The 10,648-nt window shown below is 45.4% G+C and overlaps 1 long non-coding RNA gene across 1 annotated transcript; it reads right to left on the reverse strand.

The window, feature by feature from the left end:
- Positions 1-732: 732 nt before the first annotated feature.
- On the reverse strand, positions 733-4,968 carry LOC129689758 (uncharacterized). The gene is made up of 3 exons (XR_008722168.1): positions 3,863-4,968; positions 1,614-1,693; positions 733-1,191 (listed from the first exon to the last, which is right to left on the reverse strand). It is a non-coding gene; the product is annotated as an uncharacterized LOC129689758 (long non-coding RNA).
- Positions 4,969-10,648: the final 5,680 nt, after the last annotated feature.

The raw sequence follows: 10,648 nt of genomic DNA on the forward strand, positions 1-10,648 counted from the left end.
GTGGTCCTATACTTAGAAAGACTCCATGTTTTTAATTGCTGTAACTAACTGCAGTAAGATAACTCCTTCTGCCTCCACCTTCTGAAGGTTCTCACTGATGGTCAGACGGGTGTGCAGGGAAATTCTCTGTGTCACTGGCATTAGGCTGCCATTCTCATCCTCCCTCAATTACTCTGACCCTCGGGGACTCTTCTGTGTTCACCATAAGCCATTAGCCATGGCCACTCTCGTTCCCTACCCAGCTACTTCCAATGCCCTGCCCACTTCAGCCCATCTTCTCCATGTCGCCATCTTGTCTTCTCTACCTCTGCTTTCTTTCTAATTGTTACTGTTAGAATTCGTCAGTCACCCTCTGTTATCCACCCTCTGCTCTGAGTCACACCCTCACGGAGCAGATGTCTTTATTCTGGTCACAAAGGTTGCCTCACCTCACTCTGTCTTCATTTTTTTTTCTTTCTCTTTTCCCACCCACCTTTTGTCCATCTCTCATCGACTTTGATCAGCTCAACTTGTTTCTCAGCCTCGCCGTGCGTGCCAGTCCCTCCGACTCCACATTGTCCAATCTATTAGACACATCCTGGTTTCACTTCATTGTCTCTGGGCTCTATGTCCCCATCATTTGTTTCAGTGACACCCGCTCAAGCATGCTCTGCAGGTCTTGACCTTTCCTCTACTTTCCCTCCTCCCTGCTTCCAGCCTGAGCATCCCACTGAAGGGTTTTCCTACCTCTGTTATTGATGCACTGACCCGAGTTGCTCTGTGCTTCTAGACGAGGCCACAGGAAAGCTGTCAGCATTCTTTTCATCTCTTGTGACTGTCTCCCAGTCCCTTCAATGGCTGATCTGTTTGCCCCTCTCAAGTCCCCAATCACGTGTCTACGTCGCAACCCTCAAAAGATGAATAGCTCAGTTGCCAAATGAAGTATTATCAGCAAAGAATTTCCTCCAGTATATTTTCAAGTCACCCATTCTCACCTTCTTTGCAGCTCTGAGTAAGTCCTACCTGCCTCAGGTTACAGCGTCCACCTGCGCCTTCCCGGAATATAGTTGTGTATCTTGTAACAGAAGTAATGGTTCTTGAGGAGTGCATCATCAGGGACATTCCTTCTTTCTTTCCTTACTTCATTTCTTCCTTTCTTGGCAGTTTTGTAACTTTATCCGGCACTCTGTAGTCCTCACCCACATGGATGGTCTGTAGGTTTTTAATATGGTGATGGTGCTATAGCTTATAAAGTGGCTTAGTTAGAGTTTCCTTTGCTCAGATAAAACACCATGACCTAAAGCAGCATAAGGAGCGAAGGGTTTATTTTGCTTGTACTTCTGTATCACAGTCCCTCACTGAGGGAAGTCAGGGTAATAACGGCGGCAGGGCAGGAACCTGGAGAGAGGAACCGACATAGAGACCACAGAAGAGTGCTGCTGAATACCTGTTTTCTCTCTATGGCTTGCTCGGCCTACTTTCTATAGCTCTGAGGACCACCAGCCCAGAGATGGCTCTGCCCAAAGTCAGCCTGACCCTTCCCAATCAATCACAAATAAAGAAAATGCACCACAGGCTTGCCCACAAGCCAATCAAAATGGAGTCACCCAGGCTAACTTAAACTCTTCACCTACCTTGTATCAAGTTGAAATAAAACACAAAGTGTAGTGCTTGCTCAGTTAATCCTTTTCTTTGTTACGTCTTCTGGACAAACCTACATGGGTCAAGCAGGGAACATACTCAGATCCTTTGTTGAAGTTGGCACTAATGCACACATCTGAAGTCCCTCATTTCTTATCAGCAAATTTCTAGATTTCATGAGACCGGGGGGGTCTCTTTCTATGTATCCCTGGCTATCCTGGAACTCACTATGTAGACAAGCTGGCCTTGAATTCACAGAGGTCCTCCTGCCTCTGAGTGCTGGGATTAAAAACCAGCACACCTGGCTGGGGAAACATGTCTTGAAGCCCACTGTGTGGAATGGAGCACTTGTGAATGCTGGAAGTGTTTTTCTTGGGTTCCTACCTCATTGACGGCAGAAGGATCCTTCTTTATATCAGCATCCTTTTCTGCCAGGGCTATTCTACCAAGTCCAGATTGGAAAAGGAAGGGGATTTGTGGGGTTAACGTCACAGACATGATTTACACACAATTGCTCAGACATGTCTCTTGACACAGTCTAGAGACCTAGTAAACAGAAGCTGTGTGCAGCTGCAGCTGCTGGAACATGCCTACTGTTGGACAGTAAATTCCTGTAAGAAGCAGAAGGGCTGCGCTCTGGTGACAGAAGCATAGAGTCGTAAACACAGAAACTAACTCGTTTACTATCATTATCAAGGGCTAAGTATGGAACTGTTGCTGGAGCAGTCTTCTCTGACAGTCTGCTTAGCATCACCAGCAAAACATGACAGATGTGTTGCTATGATGCTCCAACTGTCGTCATGTCACTGGGTGATGAGAAATATTGTGTTCTGTTATCTTAAGGGGCCAGTGTCATATATGCTCCATAATTGACCACAGCATCTCTACAGCCTATCACTGTGATTTTCCTTCTCAATCTCCCTCCTCTCTGCTATTAGCCTCAGTCTTTGCACCTACTATAAACATTTTCAGAAAACCCTCAAAAGTTACTTTTTCCTTGACCAGTGGCCTGCATTTGCCTCAGGCCACTTCCACTACTTCTCTCCATGCTTTTAGAGGATAAAGTCTTTTTTTTTTTAATGCCTTTAAAAAACAAATTTTCTAAATGCTGCTGAACTGGCTAGTTTTGTGTCAACTTGACATGAGAGAAAAGGGAGCCCCAAATGAGAAAATGCCTCCATAATATCAGGCATTTTTCTTAATTAGTGATTGATGGGGGAAGGCCCACCCGTGGGCTGGTGGTCCTGGGGTCTATAAGAAATCAGACTAAGCAAGCCAGTAAGCAGCACCCTCCATGGCCTTCAATAGATATGTTGCATAATTTTTCCTACATTAAACGAATACTTTCTATGGCAGAATTCATAACTATAAACAATATTCCACAGTAATATCAACACAACTTGGTATTTTTTAATTATTTCTCTTTTATTTTATGTACATTAGTGTTTTTCCTACATGTAAATATGCCAGATCCTCTGAAACTGGAGTTACAGATAGTTGTGAGCTGCCATGTGGGTGCTGGGAATTGAACCTCTTTAGAAGAGCAGCCAGTGCTCTTAACCTCTGAGCCATCTCTCCAGCCCCTAACCCTGGATATTTATTACCAACTTTCCAAACAGATTTTTCTCACCAGCACAGCCAAAATATGAGTGTTCCCTTCCCACCTCGGGGATCCTTAACCATTACTTAAACTTGGCATTATTTTTCCCCTAAAGTGTCAACTTTTAACTGCCTTGATTATTTATATTACATCTCAAGCCACTTCCTTTGACACGTATTCACACCAACACAACAAGATTGCTCAGAGAAGGGGGAAGAGCTGACATTCTCATTGCTAAACCATTGGTGTGTTTCCTCTTTACGCTCTTTAGTCTCATGGTCTGTCTCCAACTGGGACATCCTTTTCTGTCTTTATCTCCTCTGCCACCCCTAGATTTTTTTTTTAATGTTTGGGTCTTTTTTTTAAGATTTATTTATTTATTTATTTATTTATTTATTTATTTATTTATTATGTATACAGTGTTCTGCCTGCATGTACAGCTGCACCAGAAGAGGGCACCAGATCTCATTATAGATGGTTGGGAGCCACCATGTGGGTGCTGGGAATTGAACTCAGGACCTCTGGAAGAGCAGCCAGTGCTCTTAACCTCTGAGCCATCTCTCCTGCCCCACCCCTAGATTTTTAACACACCTAAGACTCCCATCTTACTCTTCTCACCTATGCTTTTATTCTTAGTCTTACCGAATCCTGTAGATTTGATGCATCCAGTGGGCTTCATAAAAATTTCAGTCTTCTGCTTGGCGCTGGACCCTTTGTCAACCCCATGGCCCCTCTGCGTGTTGCTCTCCTCTTTACAGCCAGGCTTTAAAGACATGGTCTGCACATGGCCTGTTCAATGCCTCCATTCCCACGCAGCATTTCGCTACGGCCTGGTGTTTTCCCTCACCACTCTCTGAAGATCCTCTAAGGCAGCGGTTCTCAACCTTCCTGACGCTGTGACCCTTTATACAGCTCCTCATGTTATAGTGCCCCCCCCCAGCCACAAAATCACTTTGTTGCTACTTCGTAACTGTCATTTTGCAACTGCTAAGAATCATACTCTGAATGTCTGTGCTTTCCAATGGTCTTAAACGATCCCTGTGAAAAGGGTCATTTCTCCCCAGAGGGGTCGCTAACCACATCTTAAGAACTGCTGCTCTAAGGTCTGTCTCCAGGTGTCTCCTGGGCTCTGAAACCAGTGGATACATATAAATTCCTGGTTTTGGTCTAGTTCTCTATGGCAACTCACCTTCTGACCGCCCTTTTCTTTATAAGATCCATTCTCTCCTTACCTTTGGGCCTGGGCTTTCTCCTGTGGGCCTTTCATCCTGACAGTCTTTCACTAGCTCATCTTCCTCTGCTTTCCACTTAAACACAGCTTTTTCAGAGTCTCATCTCTGCTGCTGCTGACAGAGTCTATGTCCTAATCCCCATATGTTGCTTCTGCTCTTCTCTTTAAACTTCAGGTCCTTGTGGAGCTCCTGTCCTCTTCAGGTCATATTAACTCCCAAATATATCTCAGCACAGGGGTCTTTTATGAGACTGTTTATCCAACCAAGAACTATGTATGGATATAACCTAGAACCTCTGCTCGAATGTAGCCCATGATAGCTCAGTATCCAAGTGTGTACCCTAGTAAGGGGAACAGGGAATGTTTCTGACATGAACTCAATGTCTGGCTCTTTGACCTCCCCCCCACCCCGGGGTGGGGAGGAGCAGGCCTGCTAGGCCACAGAGGCAGACATGGCAGCCAGTCCTGAAGATACCTGATAAACCAGGGTCAGATGAAAGGGGAGGAGGTCCTCTGCTATCAGTGGGCTTGGAAAGGGGCAGGGAGGAGATGAGGGAGGGAGGGTGGGATTGGGAGGGAATGAGGAAGTGGGATACAGCTGGGATACAAAGTTAATAAACTGTAACAAATATTAAAAAAATTAAAACATTAAAAAAATAAATAAACTTCAGGTCCACATTATGTGTGGTGATGTGTGCCTATAATCCCAGCCCTCTGTAGGTAAGAACTAGTAGATCAAGAGTTTGAGGGCATCCTCTGTTTTATGGCGAGTTCCAGGCCAGCCCGGGACACATGAAATCGCACCACAAAACAAACAAACAAGGCTTCAGGTTCATAAAGCGAGCAGCAATTATAAATCCCCACATAGACCATTTAAGCATCCCTTGGGCCCTTTAAATTTAAGACGAAAACTGCAATCTTCACACCTCTCCCTTCCAACTCTGCTGGACTCCTGAGGTAGGCAAGTGTAGGAACAGGTTAGCATCCTGGGACTTCATTTGGCTTGAGCAATCAGCACAACCTCTTCCGAGCAATACACATAACAACCCGTGTGCAACTTGAACCCCCGCCTGCATCAGGCTGTGCAGATACTTACGTAAACAATGGAAATAATTCATTCCTTCTAGCAACCCCTTGAAAAGTTACTTCCTGATTCTATTCAGACAAGTCCTGGATCCTGAAACTATGTGGTAGATGGACAAGTAAGGTCAGCAATGCTTATTTGGGGTACGTGTACAATACAGCAAACTGTGTCCTCTGAATCGACTTTTAGGGTGAGTCTATTATCTCACGCCTATGTTTATACATTAACACTCATGTGATTAAAGCCGCATGCATCATGGGAAAGGGACATGCTCAGTAGAACTGCTTATATAACCCAAGTCTTTCAGCCAGGACAGAGAAACACCCCAGCCACACCCTTAGCAAGCAGCTTCTCCTTGTAGACAACATAAAGTCCCCAGACAGTAACCTGAACCCTTGAGGACTCTAACCCAGGGAGCCCCCTGATCACCTGCAGCACATCTGATCTACACTATAATTTTCCTTGATCTGAATAAATCTTCCTTGCCTCTAGGCAGCCTGTGTGTGCTTCTTCCGTCCTTTGGCTAAGGCGTCTAAAAGCCGTGCACGGCTGGTCCAGACAGCAACCCTCCATAGCACGTTGCCATTGGTAACAAAAGTCCTTGACACAGTCACAGACTCTCAGACAGTCTGGGTCATTCTCAACCTTTTCCCCCATGCCACCATGTTTGATTGTCCATGGGGACTTGGCTCTTCAAAAATAGCTCAAATCCATCCCTTCTGTCCCATGGTTATTTCCATCTCTGAGGTTTCCCTCACTCAGGACTGTATTAGCTAGAGTCCAGCCAGATTCAACAGACCCAGGGAGAGGCAGTGTAAGGAACCTCATTATCCAATTATGGGGCCTAGACATATGGTCCCCAGAAAGCTATCTCCATGCTGTGTGGTGGGGTCCGAGGTCCAGAATGGGCTTTGAGGAAAAGAGCTGCATCTGGAACAGAGGACTTGAGGGCAGACTGGAAGCCATGTGTGTGAGCCAAAGCTCACAGGCTAGACAGTGCCTGTGCCTGTCTCATTGGCCATAACCTTGGTGAGAAGGGTATCCTACAGATCCTGGGCCTTTCAAATTTAGAGGCCTATGCTAATCATCACAGCCGGTCCTCTGGTTCCGGCTTGCCCGTCAGTTTTGCTGGAGATGCATCAAGTGGCAGAATACTGTCTCAGCCTGTGCAAGGCCCCGAACTGGATCCCCAACACTACAGAAATAATGGGAAAAAAAATGTACATATATACATATGGAGATATTGTGGCTTAGGGGCAGAGCAATTGCCTAGAATGTCCCAGGTCCTGAGTTCTATTTCCAGTAACAAAACAAAAAGCTACTTACACTATTAGGGGCCTGGTTAGCCAAAATTTTTTTTTTTTTTTTAGTTCAGGCATCTTAATTCAAAGAAGAACACTTTCAAGATTATGTTGCTACTTGCCGAACATCCCAGTCAGATGCCCCCGGTACAAGGAGGTCATCACTAAGCGTGCCGGCCTGCTCTCACCAGGCAAGCTGTCTTTCATCCCTGACTGCTCGTTGGCAGTCCTGTGGTGACTGAGGTCTTCCGCAAGCCTCGGGAGCAAGGGGTTTCTCAGTTCTTACCATGGAATGGGCTGAAATTCAGACATTCATTTAAAAGGGTTTATGTTTGTGTATATGTGTGTGTGTGTGTGTGCGCGCGCACGAGCAAGTGAGGACACGTGTGCATTTGTGCCTGTGTATATGTGTGCACGTATGTACTATATGTGTGGGTGTGTATATGTGAGCGTGTACATGCGTTTTGTATGTATATGTGTGAGTGTGTTCGAATGTGCATATGTATGAATAAGAGTGTGTATGTGTGATTACATATGCATGTGAGTGCTGTGCTTGTGTGTGTGTGCATGTAAGTGTGTGTGTGTACATATGTTTTACATATATGTGTGCATGGGTGTGGATGCTATGTGAGCATGTGTGTCTTGTATGTGGATGTGTATGCAGGTGGCCATGCCTGTGCACATGAATGCAGAAGGAACCAGAAGAAGCCTCTATTGTGATCCACCTCACTCACACAAGACAGTGTGTCCCTCTGAGCCGGACCTTTACCTTTTTGGCTGGCCGGCCAGTGAGCTTCCAGGATCCTCCTGTCTCCCCTGCCCTCCCAGCTGGAGTCACAGGCATCTGCAGCCACGCCCAGCTTTCCGAGTGAGTGCTGAGGGCTTGAACTCAAATCTTCGTGGTTACGAACAAGCTGTCTGAGCCATCTCCCTGGACCCTAAAAAGCCTTGAAGGTTTGGGTTTGGATTCATAGATTCCTGGTTCTATTCTCTGAACCTGTAATATTGTTCTCGCTTGGAGGCTATGACCATAATATCCATCTGAACTCCCTAGGTCTTCATGGACTAACCCTATCGGTTCTTCAAAGTTCACATCAGACGCCAAGTCCTTCAAGAATCCCTGGTAATCCCCACCCAAGTCCCCCAGGTCTGAGCCAGGGCCTAAGCTTTACACTATCCGTGGTTAAACTCAAAAACTAAAATTTTTGCCTCCTAGGGCATGGGTTTGCTTTCTAAAGCTTAAAAAAAAAAAAGGACCTTATTATTATTATTTTGTGTGTAGAATGTGTGAGTTGCATGCCAGGGCACATGCCTGAAGGTCAGAGGGCAACTTTCAGAATCCGTTCTCCCTTCCCACCTTCGCTGGGTTGACCAGGTTCACGAGGCCTGTGCTTTGTTCACGGAGCCATCTTGCCAGTAGGATAAGCTGTTTAGTTCTTCATCCTCAGCACCTGCCACCATGCCTGTCACAAAAATGATGTTTCGCTCCGTTGGAGAAGAGCTTAGGACATTACTCACGTGAAGGGACAGCCTTTTTATCCCTCAGATCCAAGGAGCTTCACAGCCCCTCCCCGCCCTTGCATGAGAAAGGTTTTGTGTTTCCCGTGCTTGTAGCATTCCAGTGAAGCTCACGGCTGATGATTCACTCACTGCCACTGTGAATTCTGTCTTTACAATGTTGCTGGAGAACCTGTCACAGAGAAAGCATTCACATTGGAGATTACCTTTGACCCAGTTGCTCCCTTTGCGTCAGTTATACTATGACAATAATGAAGATAACTAAACAATTAAACAGATTTACCCACAGAGAATGTTAGCTGAAACAGTGCTTACCATAGTAAAAGAACACTAGAAACAATCTAAATGTCTCACAAAGAAAACTCTGGTTTGGAGAATTGCAGCAACTGTCCAAAAGTTTCCATGTAGTAATTAAAAATTAAACTATAAAAATGGGTTTATCTATATGTTAGTTATTCACAATCTACTATTGGCTTTTTTAATCAAGCTACAACACACAATTATAACATTATATTACCTATATATAAAACGGGCGTGGTATGTGCGCAGAAGAAAATCTCAGACAGTGAATAATTATTTACTAAGCAGTGTGGATTGTTTTCCACCAGCTTGCAGGTCTCCTGGGATTTCTAATAGGACACAAATCACCCTGGTGATGATCTTCTAATGGGAAGAAAAGTTTAATAACTGAGAGTGAACATTGTCTCAGCAGACCCACCTCTGTTATAAGCATTGATATTTTTGGACAAAGAGCAAAAAAGAACAAAAATCAATCAATTACTAATTAGACTTTACTGTTTTCACTAGGCATGCGCTGTCTGCATGGTCTCATGTAAATATGAATGTTGTCTATATTTTTAACTTAATTACTTTCTTAAATTACATTTTTGCTTATTTGTTTCATGCGCACAGGAGTCGGGGGAGATGTGTGCTCGTCAGAGTGCGGCAGTCAGTGGACAACACGTGATGGACAGTTCTCTCCCTCTGTGGTTGATTCTGGAGGTTACAGGCTGTCATACTTCGCAGCAAGCACCTTTATCCGTGGACCGTCTCACTAGCTTCTACATTCTTATTGATGAGCAAACTGATATCAGGAGAGAAAAAAAAAATACCTGTACCTGAAGTCACACAGCCAGTAACAGAGTCCATCCGACTGTAAGCTCTGGCTCGGTCCATCCCAACAGAGCATCCCTCCAGGTCCCCTCCTCCCACTCAGCACCCCACCACCCAGGCCAACGTCAGCACCAACATGGATCCCAGGGCCTGAGGTCACTGTCCTCAGATGTAAGCCCACCAGAGGCCAGTGATCCTTCCATCCAGGACACCAGATCAAAGCCATGTGGAGTTTATCCTGTATTAAAGGGCAGTTGTGTTTGTCTGAAGATTGACCCGCCAAGACCCATGATGGCCAAGAACAGCAAACACCAGGTACAACAGGCTGTGAGGCACACTAGGTTGGGGATGCTGGCGTTCCCTGACTCCGTGGTTGGATGCGCTCTTAGACGGATGTCTGCTTTCTCAGGATTTTCATTATATCACTTCAAAACAGTAAGCTTGGCCTGCCAACTCTGAGGGCCTGTCAAACCTTGTGATTATGATCAAATGTGGATCATATTACAGGCATGACATCAGAGGGATGGAAGCATGGACTTCTAATGTCCCAACAGTCTCCTGTCACCAACCTTCAGAGGAGGGAGGAAACCACTTCTCAGAAAGAAATAACTAGTCAGACTTTTGAGTAGTTTCCTTCATGGAATCTCAATGATTTCTCTCTCTCTCCCTGCCTCTTTTCTTCCATCCCTCCCTCCCTTCTGCACATGTCCTTAAATATCCATGGTGAGCATACCTCTGTGTTTCCTAGGAGATTTATGAAGGGTAAGTTAGGATTTTCACTGACAAAGAGGCTGACACATTGTCTTCCTGTGACAGAGTTGCAGGGGTCTGCTCAGCTCAGCCACCAGGCCTTCAGCTGTTAGCCTGGCTTAGGAGTTGGAAAATTAGAGCCTTCCTAAAGGCTTCCTAAAGCCTTCATTTTAAGATTTTTATTTTAATACGTTTTGATGTTTTGCTTGCATATATGTCTGTGTACCATATGTGTGCAGTGCTCATGGTAGCCAAAAGAGGGCATCAGATTCCCTGGAACTGGAGTTACTGGCTCTAGTGATTAGTTATTAGCCCGTCTTGTGGGTGTTGGAACATGAACCCAACCTCCCTGGAAGACAGCCAGTACTCCCGTCCCCTGGACCGTCTCTCCAGCAAAGAAAGTCTATTACTTTCCCTCTCCTCTGTCACCC

Source organism: Psammomys obesus, unplaced genomic scaffold (assembly GCF_907164565.1).
Source record: "Psammomys obesus unplaced genomic scaffold, mPsaObe1.curated_primary_1811, whole genome shotgun sequence".
Classification (NCBI taxonomy): Eukaryota; Metazoa; Chordata; class Mammalia; order Rodentia; family Muridae; genus Psammomys; species Psammomys obesus.